The sequence below is a fragment of the Dromaius novaehollandiae genome, chromosome 13, assembly GCF_036370855.1.
Source record: "Dromaius novaehollandiae isolate bDroNov1 chromosome 13, bDroNov1.hap1, whole genome shotgun sequence".
NCBI lineage: Eukaryota > Metazoa > Chordata > Aves > Casuariiformes > Dromaiidae > Dromaius > Dromaius novaehollandiae.
In genome coordinates this window covers 4,922,592-4,944,134 of record NC_088110.1, presented here as the reverse complement: position 1 = coordinate 4,944,134, position 21,543 = coordinate 4,922,592, and the positions used below count along the sequence as shown (strand labels likewise).

Sequence of the window (21,543 nt, the reverse complement as noted above, 5' to 3'; positions counted from 1 at the left end):
AACCTTTGTGTGGCTGAACACCCGCAGCTGTCACTGAAGGCAGCCGGGCTGGCTATCACTATTACAGATGAGTCATGTTGGCCAGCGTTTTACACCTACTTCGCATAGACATAAATGGTAACTCAAGCTGCAAGACTGAGTATCAGGTCTTCTCATTCCTTCAGATCTCTGGATTACTTTCTATCTATGCAGGAATCCATGTCTGAGGGTGTATCCACAGTAGGAAAAAAGCGTGCTCTTGCCATGTTAATTCCTAGAGAGGGAATGCTGTCTGTAAATTTAATTCTTGCTGGCAGATGAAAGTGCCAGCAGTCCACCTTGCCTTGTGTAAGTTTTAACCTTGTGCTGGTCAGCTCCTGGTAAGAACACATCCTTTCTCCAGGAGAACACAAGGCCAAAGGACTCCAAAAAAAGGATGAAGATTTTGCTTAATATTAAAGGTTCTGCGCTGTACTTCTCAGTGTAAGATGAGCGTATAGGGTAATGAGATTTTAAAGAAATGATACAGTGCTTTTCCTCTTATTTAACATTACTTTTGTGGTAATGTAAGTTTAACCTCACTTTCTTCAGAACATATCCTGTAAAAAAATTACTGTAAAAAAAAAGAAACGTTCCCTGGCATTGGTATTGAAAGCACAAGACTTAATGTATCCAACCCTTGTGAATCTGCTGGGCGTAGGGGAACAAGGTGGAGCCTACCACCTTCAAAGATTAGCTGCCTTAATCAGAGAGATGTGAACAGCTTGCATTCTCCGCTTTTGATTTCCACAAAGCCTGTTTGTTTTACTTGAGGCTAGTTTACTACGCCCCTGTTACCATGGAATTGCCAGGGAGCTAGGCCACACCTTTATGAACACACGTAGCATTTCCTGCACAGTGCAGCCTTAAAAGCAGTCGCCTTTACTCAGAACGGGTAACTGGACGTAAAGGGGCATAAACGTCTAAATTTTAAGATCTTGGCTTTCTGGCAAAGGCCATGCATGTCACCTGTCTTGTCACTTCTCATGCTCTCGTTAAGTAGTTCACACACAGAGTTTTTGGTCAGTGTTTGTTGTAAGGTGTATTTTTCAAAAGTAATTGATGCTTGGGAGAATGATAATATGTTTCCTACCCTTTCATCGGTTTGAATCCAGCTCCTCCACTGGTGGCTGCTTTGTGACTAGAAGAAAATGAATTGGTGGGGTCCTCTGGAATCCCTCTGGGCTGATACACGCTCTGTATTAGAGAAATGGTAGGCTGACTGCCAGTTTCAGCAGACAGGATGAGAGTTCATTACGTGTAAACAATCCTCCTTCTCTCAGTGCTATATTTCTGAGGCAGCATGGTACAATTGCTAGATTGCTTGCATCCTCTTCTTTCTGGTTCATCTGTAATTTAAATTATTAACTCAAATTATTTGTCAGTCTCATCTGATGCTTGGCATTTATACACATTTCAGGAACTTCTGGGCTTTTTGCATAGTACGCTTAAAAAAGAAACATAACTTTTCATAACTTTTTTCACATGTTCAGTACTATAAAAGTCAAAGCACAGGACTCACTATTGTGATTTAAGCTGTATAAAAATGCCTAAAGCACACTCCATTTTCATGTTAGAAAGCTATTCTTCCTGGTGAATCACCTCAGTAGTTTGACAGATTTCCATTTTACCCTTCCCTCTGAATCAGGAAAAAAATCATGTTTTGCTTGATTGCCAGCACATACTGCAAATGGGCTAGGAGTAGAGTTTGTGTGAAAGCAAAGAAAAAAATATTGTCATATAAATGACTTGGACTTCAGGTTATCTTAAGTATTGCTTAGGGGGGTTGTGACATATTACAAATTACAGTAGCTTCTAAGGCTTGGGTGGATAGTAAAGATGATTAATAAGACACAGTTACTAGCACAGCAATAAGGTGGAGTAGGTGTGAGTAATTGTATTCTGTGGGAAGTTAATCAGCGTCCTCCAGCTCATGGGTATGAAAGTATTTTGTAATCACAACAGTTAAAAGAAAAAAACCCAGAAAATCATCAGCATTTTTATGCAAGATTTCTTCAGGATTTCTTTAAACAGCAAAATGTTTACAAGCTGACAACTATGACAACTGAGAATCGGTTTGTTAATTTAAGTAATTATTGTTACTCTTGCAATGCTGAGAATGAATCCTGTGCAATGCTGAGAATCCTGTGCTGTGCTGAGAATGAATCCTGAATCATGATGATGTAGGCTCAAGTGTAATGGGGAAGGATTCATACTTTTTAAGAGTTACAACCTGGCTGCACAGACATAAAAGCTGTAGAGGCAGATTCTTTTGATGCATCTTCAATGCTTCACAGTAGCAACAGCAATCTCCATAATAGATAGTCACAATATACTATTGAGGAGAAGTGTTGTGAGCATAAACATACTGGAACAAAACTAGTGGGTGTATAATAGCAGCTAGTATCATTCATTTACACAGTCTATCTGCAGTAGCAACCAAAGCCCCAGTATGCAAACAGCCTGGGCAGTTGGGGTGGAGGAATGTATTCCACAACTCTGCAAGTTTTCAAATGAAGCAATACCCTTTTACTGGGATTAGCTGCCTTTCCCAAGATGAGGCTCAAAGGGACTTACAAAACCACTATTACACACACTCAGAGTCATCAAGCAAATTTTTCATTGTTGTACAGACAATATGCTGTACAGGACTAGAAGAGGTTTTTTGCTCTGTGGTAGAAGAGAAAAAACCCCATTCTTAGAAGAATTCCGTGGGAGTGGTAATATGTGGATAAAAGAGGCAGGATTATAGAAATTCATGCAATCAGTAATAAAAAAGATTCTACCTCTTCCAGGAAAAGGGATGATAAGCCAACAGTTCTGCAAGTCAGCCCCACAGACCCACAGTTCCTAATTCTCAGGCAACAAATATTCATTGTCAAGAGCTGCTATTTAATATAACATTTGCCCTTCAGTTTTCATTTGTCTTTCCACAATACACAAGGCAAGAGAAAAAAAGTTGGTCACCTTTCAACAGTGAACTTTGCTTGACATTGGGCATGATGGTTTGTGTAGTGGAGGAGGAGTACTGAGGCAAAGGATGTGCAATGGAACATTTTCAAATTTAGGAAGCCTCACTTGGTGCCCTCATTTTAAAGCGATACAAAACTTCAGCAGATGTCATGAAAGTGTAGTATGAGTGGTGAAATACTGCAGAGTTTATTCGACCCAGTGTCCTTGAGGGAGACAGAAAAAACAGTAATTTTAAGAGCGTGATTTATGCATGGAGGAAAATTGGAGCACAGGGATCTAAATTTTTTCATTTCTTTATCGCTTTAGAAGATAAAGACATATATGCAAAACTAATTTAAATTGTGTTTGAACCACTTCAATGCCTTCAACATCAAAGACTCAAAATATGTTAGAAAACTGAACTGCTGTTGTTATTTAGATCAAAATATATCTTATTTCAACCAAAATAATGTTAACATATTTGGATACCAAGCTCACCAAAATATATGACCGTATGTTATATAAAATAGGTATGTATGTCTACACGAACATATACATTGAGTCTTTATTATATATCCATTTTCATTCCTCACCTTTGTGCCTCCTCAGAGTTTTCCACTTTGGGCCCAAAACAGACACTTATCTGTCTTGTTGCTAGCATTTCTGGCTTCCTACAATATTTATTTAGCTTGTATTTTTCTTCACGTCCTATCAAGTATCTGAAAATGCAGGATATAAGCTAAGTGTATAGACTGAATGTTTGTAAAGACCACAAGTTTCCCACAATAGCAGAGCAAATCAGATTACTAGTATAAATTGAATATTTATTATTTAATGCTGTTCAGGACAGATAGTCATTACTGTCTGCCCCCGTCCCCCAAATGAAGGGAAATGATGCTTCAACAGAAGCTTTCTTAATAGGGTGAAATTCACACCTGCTGCTATGCCATTATACATTTAATACATTTACGTTTGATTTGAGTTTGACTCTTCTACCAGCAGTAGCTAGAACCCTCTTTCAGAACAACTGCCTAGGAAAGAAACACTTCTTCCATATAAAGTGCTTCTTTATGATACCTCTCCTCCTCCCCTCCCACCAATGTCCCCATATTTAAGCAGCTTCACTCTTACATTGCTATACTCATGCAACAGATGCTCCTTGTCTGGCTCTTAATAACTGTCTCCCTTCAAGATTAGGCTATTGCCATGTACTCTACATATCTACATACCTGCACCTTAACATCTAATAAAATGAAGCTAGTGTCAGTACAAGGAACACTCCAGAACTGCCTGAGTCTAAAACTGATTTTTTTACATGTTTGTTATGACCTAAAAAGTACTATGTAGAATGGATACATTATCTCTCATCATGTCTCTTTCTCTCTCTCTCGTTTCTCTTCCATCTGTATGTGTACATGTCCACCATATTGCCACAGTCGCAGTCAACAGTGTGCCTGAGTTTGATATCCTCGATAGAACAAAAGGGGAGACTGGCAGAATTTTGTCTGAGAGGATTCAGAAACTCAGGATTTCTGTTTCTACTTTAAAATAGCCTAAAATTGTATTTTATACATGATCCAAAAGGTATCTGCTTGACAGGGCCTTTAGAAGGGGATGAGGATATGCTTCCCTTAAATAGGAAAGCATAAAATAACTCTCTGTATATCAAGTCAAATCCAATGGCAGAATCTAGTCCAAAGCCAGATCATGACTGAATTCTTCCTAGGCCATGCAAAGATCCCAGTTATGTGATATAATCCACATTCCTACAAAAAAATCTCATACTTCTTACCATTTGCCCAGTTTCTCGAGGAGAAGTTTCAGAGTGACACAGCAGATGTCAGCTGTGGAGGCAGCATTCTGCACAGAGCTGGCTTGACAGCACTGGAGCCCAACGATTGCTTCCTGCTGAGCAGACTCAATAGAAGTCGGCAGACCAAGATAAAAGACTCCAGTGGGCCTCGTGAAAAAAATTATTCAATAGTCCTGAATAGTACATGGGTGAGTTCCTGTTGAAACTTAAAGCAGGAAAGGAAGAGTTTTATTTCCATTATTTATATATACATTAGCTGTATGACAGTTCCTGGACTTTAGCTCTAGACCCTTTCTATCACTCTGGACAGAGACTGCATTGCCGGTGTCATGCTTGCTGTTCACTCTTCCTTTTCACTATTTGGATGCATTTGATTCCGCCATGGTAAGATATGCAATGAATGCATGTTTTAGGGTTATTCTCGACACTTACCTTCATTTTAATTTTGAAACTTCCAAAACTTTGCATCCTGTGCCCATTACTATAGGGTAAAATTATATTAAGGGAAACATAGCTGCCGTTTAATCACTGCAAAACTACAAACTGGCTTAGGCAGGCAGTGAAGTATGCTATAAAAAGCTGAAATTAATGTGGGAGGCCTTTAAGTAGACACAATAACATGTTGTACTTGTGTTCGGCTATGAAGCTATGATCCTATTGTAAGAAATGCATTGGAAGATGGTAGTGGTACAGTTAGTGTCTTCAAATCAAATAGTAGGTGCTATCAACTGAACTAACACCTCATCATGGATTTTCTTCTATGATTTCACATTCAAACAATAATCCATATTAATTTGTGTACTGTCAGTGAAGAAGAACCCTACATCAAATAGTAGAAGGATGTAACATGAAGCCACACCTAGACTGCTTGTATAGTTGGTCCAGTGTGCTGATCAAAGATCATTCACATTTGCAACGCCAGCCTCAAATGACTAATTTGACAGTGAGCAGGTTGTTGCTTTTTGCTTGTTTGCTTTATAAAGCACTACAGAAGAAATCTCTACTCTACAGTTGCACAGTGTCTCTTTCTTTCTGTTTCTATTTTCTTCCTTCAACTTAATTCTAATAATTTTCCTTAATGTCTGTGGAAGATGATGGTCAAATTCCACCCAACAATTAGACATTTTCCCCTCAGGTCTGTATGTTCTCTGAACTGATTTGAATTTTTTACCCTGAAGAAGTATATGCATCTAAAAAATATAGGAGGCATGTTCAAACAGTAGCAAGTCTTACATTTCATATGCACTACAAAGAAAACCATAGGGTAATAGACGTGCAATTTTAAATATGTAAGTTTATATACATATAATATACATTATATATATATACACATAATATATAATTATATACATATAATAATGACATGTGGGAATCAGATACAAGACTTTCATAATACAAGGTGATAGACCCTGAAGAGTCCACAGAGGTATTCCAGGCAATTTTTTTTGCCTTTTCTTTCCTTTGCTTTTTCAATAGGTATTTTTGTTTATAGCCTATCCAAAATTAGGCCACTTTTAAAAGTGTTTTTAGGCAGTAAATGATCAATACACCTAAGGCAAGAGGACAAATGTACTGCTGTTGCAGTTGCATTGTTGTGCAGTTTGTCTCAATGAGGCATGAGATGGGAGAAGAAAAGGGATATTTCAACTTATTAGAGAAAACCCAAATGTCTTTTATGTTTTGAGTTGTGTCTCTGGGAAGCTAAGAGAAAAAATTAGAGTCCATAGAAACATTCAGCAGCAGGAATGCTTGCTAACAGAAACAATACATTTCATATGGATGTTTATTTGCTCAGTTTAACTTTCATCATTAATATATTAATAACCTTTCCAGCTGACTAATACAGCATCCTCTGCATGAACATGTTCTACTAATGTAGATCAGGGTAGTCAAGATATGATCCAGAAGTTGAATACAATGCACAACTTCATTCAGTTCTCCTCTGACGCACAGCCACATGGGTTTTTGTATTTTGTGTAAATTGTTACCAGCTAACGCAGTAGTACATACTAACAGTTGGCTGCCAAAAGCATTTGAAAGATCTATGCAGCCTCAGAGTAAGGAACAGGTTTCTAAACCTGCTAGGGATGAAGTTTACTTTGCAAGCACTTTTGCCAGTTGAAAACATTACTACATCCTATTTGCTTTTAAGAATTTTTATGGCAGAAAGTACAGCCTTCTCGGGTCTGCTGTCAGCACAGGGCAGGTACATGCTATCCAATTTCCTTCAAAGTCATCTGGTTTAGTTTAAACAGCCAGTAAAGGTGTTTTAGGACAATTGGGATGATTTTGCCTGTAGAGGGCTAGTGAGCATTCACAGGATCCTTTCAGTTGGCAGAACTGCTCAGTAGTAATCACCAGATGATTGGAAGTAAAAAAACAGGTTATGGCAGATGGCATATTCAATAGTCTCAGCAGCACTGCAAAGAGAGTGCTGGACTAGAGCTTAAGAAAAGCTGCTATGATCATAGTAAACTGATACATTGCTCTGCTACTTTCCATCTCACTGGGCATGGTAAGAGTACTGGCAATGTGGCTTAGGGTACTTGTGTCTGTGTATATTTTGTTTCATTTCATGATATTACAAAGGCATACTGTTAACTTCTTTTTAAGGTTGAGAACATATCTGAAACTTCAATAGTTTGAATAGGTAACAGAGAAGAGGCTCGTATGAATATCAGTGAATTTGAATTATTGCGTTCTGAAGTTGGAAAAATCTGAAGATCTGCTCAGAAAACCTTTAATCTGAGATATGCCTTTTCAAGTAAAACTATTCTGAACAGAATTTTTGAAATTAAATACTATGGTTAAGCCAGTTTGACAGCTTGCCGCTGCCAGAAGTGGGAGGTCCTCCTCCTTTCCCCACTTTTCTCTTTCCCAGTCTCACATATACCATCTCTCTTTGTACCTGCTCTGGTTCTGGTCAGACCCTAGCTGAGCCAAAGAAATGTGTTAATTCACCAGAAAAATACTTTTTTGAGTTACCAGGTTGACTCTGTTCTACACAGAGCCAATACTGCCACAGCCTGCATAAAGGGAGTGGCATACAATCAGGAGTGGGAGTAAAGAATCGCGCCCTTTCAGCAAACCATAAGACTGGCCCAAGCCATAATGCATCAACTGTCTCATTACTTCCCCAGTACAAAAAGCTGATTTTGTGTTTGTAACCAGGAGTATAAAATAGTTTTGGTAAATAATTTTTCTGGGAATTTTCAGAAGCCTCAGGGCCCCCAGTCTATCCTTTTGCTAGTTGCAGTTGTAAAACTGCTAGTTGCAGTTTTGAAAGTTGCAGTTTCACAACCTTTTTCTCTTTTGGAGGGAGGTGGGGGTTGGAAATGCTGTTTTACGTATGAGCTGTGTTAGCCAGTACTGCTGCCAAAATGAATGCTCATGAAGTTATTCCCTGTAGGGTGCTTCAATGAATATAAATAACATCAGCATAAGAGGTGACATAAGGAGCAGGCTTCCTTAAGATTTCTTAACTAAAATATGGCACATGTTTTAATCAGTCCAATACAGACCATGCCCCCATACTCGTCTAAAGATTGACCAGTTATTTGCTTCATGAATGCATGTACAGGAGACAAAGCAGTAAGGTGAGATTAAGCAGGAGGCAGCCAACTCTTCATTAGCTAATGGGCTATGGGCTCATTGCTACTTAGCACTACTTGATTTTTATTTTAAAATATTTACAGCAACTATTTTAGCCTCAGTGTAGTCTTTCAAATTACTTTTTGAATTGTACATTTTTCAATCTTTTTAAAGTGAGAACTGAGGCAGATGTAAGAGCTGGTGAAGAAGAACAGAACAGCACTATTCTTAAGTCTTCTATAGCAGCAAAATATTAGAGATGAATTGATTTTGGATGAGAATGTCAGTGTCTGTTTCCCAGGATATCACAAAAACCTGATGGCATGAAGGAACAGATCTTTTCAACATATCAGATGCATGACTGTCTGTATCTGAGTGTCCTCTTTAGGTACTTCTGAGCAGATGTATTTATAGCAGTTGTGCATAGACAAACCTTCTCAAACAATTGCTTTAAGTATAATTTTAGTATGCTACAAAGTGACTCAGGTTTTGAAGAAGGGACTCCCAACAATGTGATGGCTGGAATAGTCATTTTAGAAACATCCTGTCCCTATTTGTCAACCATGCAGCCAGCTTTTTTCTTCCCCATCCCACCTTTTAATAACAAAAGCAGCCTCAGGCCATCAGCGCTTCCCCATCACCCGTTAATCTCCAGGAAACAGCTTCTTTCCCCATTGTTGTTGCTTAACTAATGCAACATTTAACACTCCCATGAATCAGCACTGTGCTACTAGTAAGCTTCTGACCCCGGTGCTCCCTCAGCTCAACAGTACTAAAAATTTACTGATGTAAATTCCAGGATTTAGATGCCCTCTATTTCGGGAGGCCTAATTTCTTGCCTCTTCCTTTAAATTTGTCTCTAGATTCTGGTAAATGCAATTCATTTCTATGATGTAGTTCATTCTGGTTATCAGAACTGATGACATCTACACGATTTTTATTTGTCTTAGCTGGAAGATAGTATTAGATAATATTTCTGAAACTCGGGGATTCAGGCTTTGGTACAGCACCTATGATGTTTCCCTGTATGACTTCTATTAAACATCAAAATACTATAGCGATAAAGTGTTCTGTCTGTGGGACCACTGAAGTGCCAGTGAACAGAGAACAGCTTCTCTTTCTCGTAGGCACTTAACGAGGAGCTCCAGTGGATGACAGAAGCAGGAAGAGGACAAAAGGATCAAGGGATTTGCTAGGAACCCTTTCCTCATCCGTACTGTTTTTTCCAAACAGCTATTCAAAAGGCATGACTGAGGATGAAATCTCCCATTCTTTGCTTTTCTGGAGTTTAACTTGTTCCTGTGCTTACTTATTCTTTTCTTTTTTCTTTTTTCCTTTTTTTTCCCCGATTTAATCAAGGAAATGGCCTGTATGTAATAGAAATAGCACTAGTCAGCAAGATCTTGTCTTCAACTGTTAATGCTTATAACCAGCAATATAAATGACCTAGAAATCAGAAAAAGAAATCTCCCTCTTTTTTGCATCTGCTCTTGTAACTCCGCACTGGGAATCCAGGCTGTGTCAACCAGGAAGAACGTATTGGTTTCAAGCAACTGCCCTGGCAAGGTTTTCTCCAGCTGTACACGGCCTCCCCGCTCCCGGGGGCTGCGTTTCCCGAGCAGCCTCTAGCGCATCACCCGAGCACAACGCCAGGCTAGGTCTGCGTGCGCTGCAGCTGCAGCCTATGCCTGCTCACACCGCGCTCCGTGCTGCCCAGGATGCTCTGAACCACGTGCTGACCCAGGAACATGGCTGAAGGGAGACAGTAGAAAGATAGTAAATAAGCCAGTAACATTGAGCTCAGTGTCACAAGGGTTGACCTTTACTCTTGAAAAGTTTACATCCCGGCAATGACTACGGGAAATACACAGTATCAATGCAAACAAAAGCATGTACAGCAAAAGCATCAATAGTCACAGGTTATTTAATTTATCCCAAGTGCATAGTGTGAGAGGAAGGTAACTTCTGCCAGTAATATTTATCTTGGGCCTTATGTATTCATTCCCCAAAGATGCTACAAATTTTGCATACTAAATAGATGCAAGATTTCCAAAATTTCTCACATTTTAATGCAGAAACCTTCTGGGAGTTCCCCCTTCATTCACAACTGCAAAATCTACAATTTGTGATTCTATAACATCACTCTGGCAGATATAGCAATTTCTCACAGGAAAATTAGTGCACTACGGAAGTCCTTTTAGCTGATAAAAAAGTGTCACAGAAAAGCAGTTGCCAGAAAGGCAGACTTGTGAGCATATATAGTGTGATTGTAATTAGGGAATGGCAAGGAATAGGGAATGGCAAGTATAGGCACTGGGAGCGCAAGCAGTAATATGGTTAACAGCTATAGAGCTACCAATATTTTGTATAAACAAACTCTCACTGTGCTAGCAAGTGATATTGGAACTGCAGAGAAGTTAGTCTGGAAAAGGGAAGATCCTCTCTGCAGGAAAAAGAACAGCGAGCTAGTCAGCAAGCAGGGGGAAAAACCTGAGAACCCCTTAGGTCAGAAGAGCTGGCGAACTGAAGGCCAAATCTATCCTGTGCAATGATTCCATGAAGACTCACACCATTTTTGGTTGCGCAGGGAGGTGTACATTTGTGCTGAACATCTCGCAGAACGCAGTGCGTGCCGTGCTACCCAGACTCATGGACTCACGCTGGAGGAAGAGTTTACCATCACATGGCTAGAGAGAAATGTGCTGAAATTGGCATCTGGTCTACAATACTGAAGAAACTGGAGAGCCCTTCTTCAGCCATCTCTAGTTCAACATAGAATTTATTTCAGCATTGAAAAATCTTCACTAAAAAACAGCAGTCAAAATAAAGCTTCCTAATAGTGAAAGATTCCTGCTTAGGACAATAAAATTCATAAAAACAGCACTCACTGGGCAGCAGCAATGTGAGCTACCCTCCAGTTCTCCACTGATTTGGTTCAGCTTGTAAAGGCAAGCAGAATATTCTGTTTCTGTGCACAGATAACTCATGTCCACTGCAACTCTGCTGTGCAAGACGACTAACGGGTATGCTGACAGTGTCACAGAAGTTACAGACACACGTCAAATATGTCAAGCTTGTTGGGAGTGTACTAATCAGAAAGTGCTCAGATCCAACACCCCTGGCCATTAAGAGCTTTTTCTAGTGACTGCAAGAATATCAAAGGAGTGAAAACAAGAAGAAAAGTACAGAGAACACCTTGAAAATACTGTGCTATTCATGGCACACAACATCAGAATCCAGGGGCACTGAAAATCTTTCTATTTCTCCACCCAGGACTGCAGCCTTCCTCATCAACATTACATCACAGGGTTTCACCACTACATGGTTTGGTTTCGGGGCAATGGGAGAAAAGCACCACACAAATTCAGAGGCAAAGCCTGAGCTCAGACTGGCTCTACCCTCATGCGAGAGCCAAAGATGATATCAGACAAAATCGATCAGTGATCTGTGGTAAAACTTGAATTTTACATAGCGTATTTCATGAGCTTTTTTCTGTCCAAGGACTGCGAATCACAACAGTTTTGTAACACAACTACTGGCATTTCCCATTAGCAGGCAAGCCCTTGGGTAGAGGCAGAGAAGACTGAGCTGTCTGGATTTGATTTATTTATTATCTCCTCCTCCTATAGCCAGATAGTTCACGAGTCAAAACTTGTTCGTACTCACTTTTAGTTTAGGATGGTCAGTCTAATGCAAGTTGAGGTGTCTATTATCTGCTCTTTATCAGATTTTATAATGTGAGTATTGCCTTCCAATGTATTTCTGTTACTTTGTCATATTTGGAATACCACACTCATCATGTGAAATGATGTCGTATTAGCCCCTACTCACATGCTGCTATCTGTTCACAACAGCATACCCTCACCTTTCCATTGCTTTTCATTTATACAGTCCAGATGCAGAGGAAGTTCTGCAGAGCAATTACAAGGCAGACACTGTTTACAGGATCTGCCTATGCCTCGCTGAAATGCAGTCACCCCTGAAGTGCAAGTCAGGTGCCTGAAGGAAGGGAACCAGTAGCACAGACATCTTAGGATAGAAAGCAGAGAACACCTTGTCTAACTGAAATTAAAGGGGAGAATTTAGGTAGGAAATGCAATTATCATACTGGAATTTGGCCACAACACCTGGATTGCCATTCTTTTTTCAAAGCGAATCAGGGATTTTTGATGACTGCAGGCAAGAAGCATCTTTGTTTTGCCTTTTTTCAAAAAGCTGGCACTTTCATCAGCGGACTAATCCAGTATTGTCAGAAAGGTTTTTTTTCTGCAAAATAAAATTTACATGCAAATGGAAAATTAAAAATAATTTCATTGTTTTACATTAAAATACAAATTGGAAAAATAAACATATGTAATTTTATCAAAGCTGTTGGTCAAAAATCCAAAAGCCTTCTATTGTTTAGTTTTATTTTGCTTTTATGCAAAGCCAACAGTGTAGTTTTAAAGTGTTAGTCTTCAGTTTTTCTAAAGTGTGGTTTAGAAAAGTTCTATAAGAATGTTTGAGTAAAAAATTAATTTTCATTAATTTTTTTAACAAGCTTATAAGAGTTCTGATTAGCTTTAACACAGGTCAACATTTAAAGTTGGTTCACAGAGAAAGGAGCCACTGACTGATCCCCTACAGGATTCTCCCTCCATACAACATCTGGACAGCTCCTGACAGTTCCCCTTCCATTTATCAGATTGCTTCATGATTGAAAACTGCTTCAACATCAACCACTGAAATTTTTCATTGTCCAGAAAACTACTAGTATATAAAAAGATGATGTGGATATTTAAGCTAAGAACAGCTAAATCAATGATAAAAATGTAGGAAAATGCGTTCTTATACATCTTCAGCTGTTCCTCCATTGCCTTGTGCTACCTTGGGCAGATACTTATCTGGGAAAATAATAGTTAACATTGTAAAGCTAGTGCAAAGCATATCAGGATCAACTTCCAAGTCTGTTTTTTATCAGACTTTCCAGATAGGAGAAAATGAATGGAGTAATATAAACTTCAGGCCAGGGAAGGCCTTCCATTAAGGAAGAAAAAGCATCAAGGGACAGTTCAGTGATAGTCAAAGCCAAGGCCAGCCAAGACTGCTGTTGTCCTGTTCTTCCCTGCAGTCCTAGCCATTCATTCCTGCCCCTTCCAATGGGCCAGCACTGCTGCTGACCACACTCTTTGAAAGACAGCAGGCTCAAATTGAAGCTTCTCCTGTGGCTGGGGTACTTGTATCCCTCTCCTACATAAGCTCTCTAGGATCTACTAAAGCTCGTGCTTTTCCTCAATAGATTCCCTCTATCTGCAAATTATCTAACTTAACAATTAAATTTTTAGGATTTTAAACTTGAGCTGTATTTGTCTGGCAAATATGGTTCAAATTTGCCAGTGGGTTCAAACATTGTTAAGAGGTACAGGGAGACGAATGGATACACACAGACCATGTCCATGTAAAGCCTCACTTTGGAAACTAGGCTAAAGATGGGTTCTGTACTATGTAACAATAAATGAATGTCTTTCAGCCAGCATAACAGGTTCATATGAGGCCATATTCAACCAACCAAACCCACTAATTTTTCTGCAGCTCAGTGTCAAGTGTTAAGATATTCAGTTTTGTCAAATTACCAGTGATAGCCTTCTCATATGAGTTTACATACACAGGTGTCTGCTGGCAGTTAGCCTGGATAATCCAACAGGCGTTTTCTGTAGGTAGGGATGAGGAACCTAATCTCTGGCTGCTGTGAGGCTACGGACCAGCTGCCTGAGACATGGTTTTAACAAGCTGCTGTCAGGTAGTACTCTATATCTGTGCAATAAATCAGTTGATGTAAAAAGGGATCCTTTAACTGTTTCTATTGAGGTTTTGGAAGAAATGACTACTCAAAATCTTCATGTTAGTATCTTTAAACCCACTATTAAATATACTGGGACCCACATACTAATTAATGTATGTATGCAGAACTGATGTTAAATTACCAGAAGGCAGCTGACTACTCAGATGGATGCATGAGCTTGGGAAGCCGATGAAAAAACTGTCCCCAGCTATTCCCCTGGTTTCTGCTGCACAGAGGTTCAGGGGCCTATGGATCACCCCCTGAACTACTACAGTTTATGCCAAGTCATCAGCTTCAGATTGCCTTAAAACACCTTGCTATATATAAACTGCAATGAAGGAACTGATCTGAGAGCGGCTTTACTGTTCTGACTAACAAAGAAGCTAAGCTTGACGAGCATCCTGCCCCTACATCTTTTTCTAGAGCTTCGGCACAGTTGCTTGTGAAGCAGTAGCTGAACTAGAATCCAGCATACCTAAGATAAATATCATAGATTTTGTTGTTCTTTAACATACTAGGCTGTAAAATATGCAGGAATTCAGCAATTGCTGCATGAACGGCTGCAGCATCCCTGAAGAGCAGCAAGGTGGGCAGTCCAGGTGTGAACCACTGCAGCCATCCTAAGCAGTGTCCTTGCTCATGAGTCAGAGCCCTCAGACATCCTCACAGTAGAGGCAGTAGCAGATACACAGGGCTGGTGATCTCATCAACCAGCCCAAGCTAAGTTGGATCAGATCATCAAGCCAACTTCTGAGGCAAAGCTAAGAACAGAACCTGGTTGTTTTCTTCTCATTTTATGTCCATATACACCAGTTCACGTGTAAAGACTAAGGTTCAGGACAGTGAAAAAGGAAAGCTGAATTAAAGTATCTACTTGATAATTCCTCTGGCAACCTGAAACTTTAAACTCTCAAAAGTCCTAACCACTTTGTTCATTCTTTTTAGGATTCTGACTAAACTTTTTTTCAGTTAATGCCCTTAATTTTCATCCTAAATAGACATAAAAGGAAGAGTCCGCTTCACCGCTAGCCTGGCTAAAACTACTGTTGAAGCAAGCTCTTCCTGGCAGCAATTACTCACTGCAACAGACGTGTTTCTACTTTCAACTGAAGATCCACCAACCCTGCCCTAAGGGGAGAATAGCTACTCCACCTGCTAGCATGCAAATATGCTTGGTATGTTCAGTCACATTCACTGGAAGGAATGAGATCCCACTAACAAACAGATGAAGGTTTCTCATTACATTGAGACACTAACACGTTCAGGAGATCAAAACAGTGGGCCAAACGGATACTCTGTAACTGGGAAACTAAATTTGTAAGATAATACATTTCTATAAAAAATACAAGGAACCCCTAAGAAAACTATCTTTTGTGACCTTCTGAAACCCAATTTCTGCCTAAAGCTGTTAACTCTCCCTCATCCAAAAGCAAAATGCATTCTATCAACACAAGCCTGATGTTTTTAGATCATTTCATAATGTTCTAATATCTCATGAATCCAGAACCATTAAGTCATTTGAAATGCATTATTGTGCTAAGTTAAAGAACATTTCTGTTGTCATTACTGCTGTGTTCTTCATAGTTCTTGATATCCCAGGCTGGTAGCCTGCGAAACTCTCACAAGGCAGGAAGTGCTAGGAGAGTCTGCCATACAACATCTGGGAAACCAAATGATTAAATATCTGGGCTCATATGAAAATGTGGGATAAAAATGCCATCATGGAGGAAAACCGTTCAATGATCCTTTCTACAGAGAGGTATAATGAAGGTTTTCCTCTCATGTGGGCAATACAAGAGTTAACCCACTTGAAAATGCATGGTCTGGAACACCAAGATGAGCTTGTGTCTTTTTTTATTTAGTAATGTTAAATTTGACATTTTTTAAATTTGCCTTTTACCCTCAGTAATATTGCATGTGGTCTCCATTATTCTCCCTTTTTTCTCCACTAAGGTGATGGGGTACAATAATGGGGTAAGACAATATTTGCTGTGCCTGCAACTATTACTGTTTTTCATGTTATAGTATAACACAACTCTCTCCCAGCTGTGGCAAAGCTTGGTCAATGTATACATGTAACCTTCACCCCTGGAAGAACACCAGGCATCTTCGCTTTTTCATATATATATATATGTGATCCTAGCCTGGAGACCTAAATAAGAGAGTTAGTCTAAAAGATGTAAAATTGCAGTCTTCAAGGCTGAATCTGTCTATGTGGAAACGAAACATAGCCTATAACAGCCCAAGTTAGATTTAACTTCCACATCCTTTAAGCTCCATCTCTGTGCTGATGCTGAAATCAAGGGGCCAGTTCTGACAGAGACTTTTTGCAGTGAGAACACTCAATGGCAGGAATATCTACCAAAAATCTTTGGAGACATGAACCAGATTGTAATCTGCTTCCTATTTTAAGACCAACTGGCAATTTCCAATTAGAGAAACTTTCTCACTAGTGATGATTTGTTCTTATGCCTCTTACCTTTCAAACTGGTGAACTGTTATTTGTGATGACAATTAAACGCCTGCCTAAACTTGTGAGTAGAGCAGATATAAATTTGAAGGTCACTGAAAGGAAATAACCTGTAGAACTATTCCCGAAAATGTGTACTATTTGCAATTATACCAAAGAAACAGTCAGAATATATCTGGAAAAATATCAGGCAAGTAGTATCACAGTTCTGCTTCTTCTACTAGAATTACCTGACTGACCATCTTGATGTCAATTCTCTGGTCACATTTATGACTGACCACTCTTAAAGTATTTGCTGCTCTCTAGTGGCTTCCATATACCCATAGAAACAATAAGGCATAGTTCTACTTTGAAAAAATCTGAAAAGGAAAACTTATTTTTCATTGGCTTGAAGAAAGGGACTGTCTTGATATTTTGTGTTTGTACAATGCCTTGCAGCTTATCCTGCTCTCCACTCAATGGAAAAAAACAAAAATATTCAGAGTCATCTAAAAACTCAACTGATCAAAATAGCTTACCAATTATTCCTGTTGCCCCGTAAAGAGCATGATTAACAGTCATCTGCCATAAGCAACAGTAAATTCAGTGAGTCTTCTCTGAGGCAGAAAAGATAGCAGTAGCTCCTTATGGAGGTTTTGGAGAGCACATTTGCCTGAGGCTCTGATTCCAACATTTTCCTCTATAGCACACTCTAAGGAGTTCCCTGCTGCTGTTCCAGGGTTTGGTACAACAGTTTGTACAACTATTTGTGGGGCTGCATAACAAAACACATCAAGGAACTGATCTGACTTAAAAATAACCCTGAGAAAAAGGGTTATTTTTAATACAGACCATTTCCCTGATCTGCTTAACAGTATGGGCCCACAAACAGTTGTGCTATTGCCACCAAGGACCAGGCATGAGGATAGAGGTGCAAAGTCAGAAAACTGGAAACTATTGAGAGAAAAAGCTGTGCACCCATGGTCCCAGTTCCTGATTTCTGAAGCACATCTGTGGACTGACTGTGCACCATCAGCTCTTCTTTTGGCAATAACTAGACCACTACCAGCACTAGACAGACCATGTGCAAAACAAGTATGCACATTAGCCATTTATATATTACATTTTAAATTAAGTCTTTCCAAAATGTGGTTAAAAGTGGTTCTGCTAACAACTTCCTTTTTTGCTCCTACCTTATCTTTATCTATCAGTATTTCCAGTCAGATGCCAGCTTTTACTGTTTGTTTATTTGTGCCAATAACTGCCTTTCACACTATCCCTTAAACCTAGAAAACCCTGCCCAAATTAATTAGCATTCAAATTAAAATTCTCCCTCGAGACACTTTTTTACTTTGATGCTTACAATATGCTTTCAGTTGCAGCTAATAGTGGATATGAATACTGCAGGCAGGGTATTTTGATACTATAAACATTTTATTTCCAGCTTCAGAAGGTCTACTAACTAGGCAAATAACTAGACTTGTTGCTCTGTGTTCCTTCATATTTCCTCCATTAAATTAGTTTGCTGCAGTTATTACAACACACTAAATGAGATCTCTGTACGCTATATTAGTAACATGAGACAGAAAGCTGTCTGTTACTGCACCTCTTGCTTGATACTGTGGTTGTATTAAGTAATGACCTTATGTCAGAAGCAAAGTTGCCTAATTTACATTTCAGCTCATGGTAGCTCTGTGAACAATTCACCATTGTTGTTTTTTCTAAATCCACACTGATTTTTAATTAAATTTGGAAGGAAACTTGTTCTGTTTTAAAGCTGTTACTGAGATACAATAAATTTTACTTTTATCTCACTGTCTTACTTTGGAAATGGAGCTGAGGGACCCAAGCCAGCTTTCATACATCAGTCCCCACTGCATATCCCAAGGAAAAACTTCAGTCATCTGTTAAATAGGAACGGAAATGTAATAGAGCAAATTCTATCAGAGCAACTAAGCTTCACCACAATAAACTAATCTAATTCGATATAACTCTGTTCAGGAAAGAAAAAATATATAAAGTAATCACCAGTCCGTGAGTTTTAGAAGTAGGAATTCAGCTTCTAATGTATTTTCTTGTGCATACATACACACTCACACCCCAGAAAAGGGCTGCACCTCATCCTGTGAATACGTCATCTTTGCATATTTTCAGAGGAGTCTACTGATCTGCACAGTGAAATGTGTTAACAAATTAATATTCTTTAAACATCAATATGTTTATCATGATTAACAATGGAAGCATTACCTACATATGCATTGGCCCAGAAAATGTTGGCCCAGAAAACAGGATAGTTTTATGGTTTCTTAAGTCAATAATCACCTGATAAATAGGTCATTGGGAGATTCTTTGGAAGACCTGTCTCACTATGTCAGAGATATACAAGGTATATGCTTAGAGTCAATAGATTTGAAAACATCCACAGGACAACGTTTTCCAAAAACACTTTCTTTACGGTCTAGTCAGCTACCCAGGGAAAGCCACAGTTTTCAGCTAACAAACTTTATTATTGCAGTAGTAACTCTGGATTTCAACACAATGTCAAGGGGTGATTCAGAGCCGGTCACAAAGCAGATTCAATTTTAGTAAAGAAGCCTTTTCAATTTCTGCATGATGTCATGCTTTTGTGAGGACAAGAGGCAAGAAAATAGACATGTAAAATACTAAGCAGCAGAATTAATCAGCTCTGTGTCACAGTGTAGCCTCTGTTTTCAAATATTATGTGAACCTGCTTTCATTTGCAAGTGCAAGTCATGTCATTGCAGAAGGAAAACTTATGGCAAAGTTTTACAAGACACAAGCTTAACAGGACTTGCATTAGTGCCTCACTGATACAATAGCTCAAACTGATCTTTTTTGTCCCTCTTCCAATATTTTATATTGTGAGCTTCCTTCTTTTATCACTGATATGGTAAAGATGATGTAAAACAGTTGATAGTGGGAATTTGAGTGACTTAAAAGATGTGGCAAGGAAACAAGAGAGAGAAGAAACAAGATGATAGATGTAGGATAAAAAAAGTTAAAAAAGTAATGCATATGTTACAGCTGACAGGATAGATGTGCAAAGAGAACTTGTAGCTACAAAGAAAAAGTACACTGAAAATATCTGTAGAGTAGCATGATGTACATGAGAAAGATAATCTAATGGGAAAGGAGCTGACATAGAATGAAAAAGCATTGATCCCATTTCCATATTATCTATTGCTGCCCTAAGAAATCCTGAAGAGGTTACTTCGTCTACTCCATTCTCTGCCTATAAAATCAGAAAGAATATTTACGTGATAGGTGAGTTGGGAATATAAAAATCTATAAGTAGTTTAGACCTATTAAGTTCCATGCCCTGAAAATGAGATTCACACAACTGCTTCCAAACACACATTCTTGTAGAGCCAGGCCTGCCTCATATGCTATGCAGTGCTGCAGCTTCCCTTTTCTTCTCTCATCTCAGTGGAAGGTAGACTCCTCCGCTACAGTCCTGGCCTGAAACCTTTCCTACAACATCGAGTAAAGGCACCTGTGCTACATGATCTGTGGCATGAGGACCTGCCAAATGTTCATTTAAGGGGGTCTCATCTTGACAGAAAAGAGGTGAGAGGTCTGAGCTGGAAGATCAGATGCCTAAGAGCTGGAGGAAACCCTAGGCACATGGAAGCATCTTCCGAATCAACTATTTGGCTAGACTGGAAACACAGGAAAAACTCAAATTGCTGATTCATTCTTTTTGACTGTGGCTAAACAAATGAGTGAACAAGTTTGGCTTGTTAAAAAGTGTTGTCTCTTACTTTTCCTGAGGCCTTTTCCAATTTGCTAGTGATGTCTTGCTCTGTTACAACTTCCCGCATTTTTTGCTGGAAAAACAAGACTGAAAGAGAAATAAAAAAAATTATTGAAAGGAAAATGCAAATTAAACATTTTATACAGAAAGTAAGCAAATGTAGTAAACAATGCAGTCAAACAACAAACAGTATTCATAATGGAAAACATAAACAGATGTAGCCAAAACAACTGCAGAAGAATGCAAACACTGGGCAATTATATAACTAGCAGAGCAGTAATAATGAGAACAAAAGAGATATTGTTAATACAAATGATGGAGTAGGAAGAATTATAAACAAAGTCACACACTGGAAAAACATCAAAATAAGTACAGAGTGAATAGGTTCAATGCCAAACAAAAAAACCACACCAAAACCTGGAAATGTAAACAGAGTACTGAGAGGAGAAAACGTCACCTGAAAGATGAGAGATGTCACATAGAAAAGATTAACAATGGAAAAAAAAAAGATTAACAATGTCCAGAGGCTGACAGGTGGCTGAAGTCAAATTAATGGCTCTTGGAGAGAGGACATCCAGTCCTGCTCCACCTTTCCAGCTTCTTCTGCTTCTTTCTTCCACACCTTTCTTGTGTTGCCTCTGGTGCTTATCTGATCTAAAGGTCAGGCAATTAAACTCACTAACCTGGCAAAAATATTCACCTCTGGGAGGTGGGCAGGGGTAATTATCTGCTGTTTTGTGAGGCTGAATAGGCTTGCCATGCAGTCAGATGAGTTCCAGAGGTGGCTCAAGGTAAGCAGTGGGATCACATGGCCAACAGCAGAGAGACGGTTAAACAAGGGGATGGGGGAGAAGAGAGAACCCCCTTCTGGCAGCATCAAGCTGTTAATTTAGCTTATGACATCTCCTGAAGCCACAGAGAGCCAGTTTTCTAATGTAACCATCAAAGATAAATAGCTCAAGTTAGATGGTAGGAACTGTGCCACTACTATAATTTATATATATAGAAGAGGTGCTAGTAGACTTCTGTGCTTTGCAAACTGTTATCTTCAGATTCTCATGCTTTTTGTATTCACGTTATCCAAATCATCCCCCCAAAAGTTTGACTGAAGTAAAATTTTTAAT

The 21,543-nt window shown here is 39.1% G+C and overlaps 1 long non-coding RNA gene across 1 annotated transcript; it reads right to left on the bottom strand.

The window, feature by feature from the left end:
* Positions 1 to 3,572: 3,572 nt before the first annotated feature.
* On the bottom strand, positions 3,573 to 20,502 carry LOC112984302 (uncharacterized). The gene is made up of 3 exons (XR_010391369.1): positions 20,427 to 20,502; positions 4,763 to 4,988; positions 3,573 to 3,689 (listed from the first exon to the last, which is right to left on the bottom strand). It is a non-coding gene; the product is annotated as an uncharacterized LOC112984302 (long non-coding RNA).
* Between the last annotated feature and the right edge of the window lie 1,041 nt (positions 20,503 to 21,543).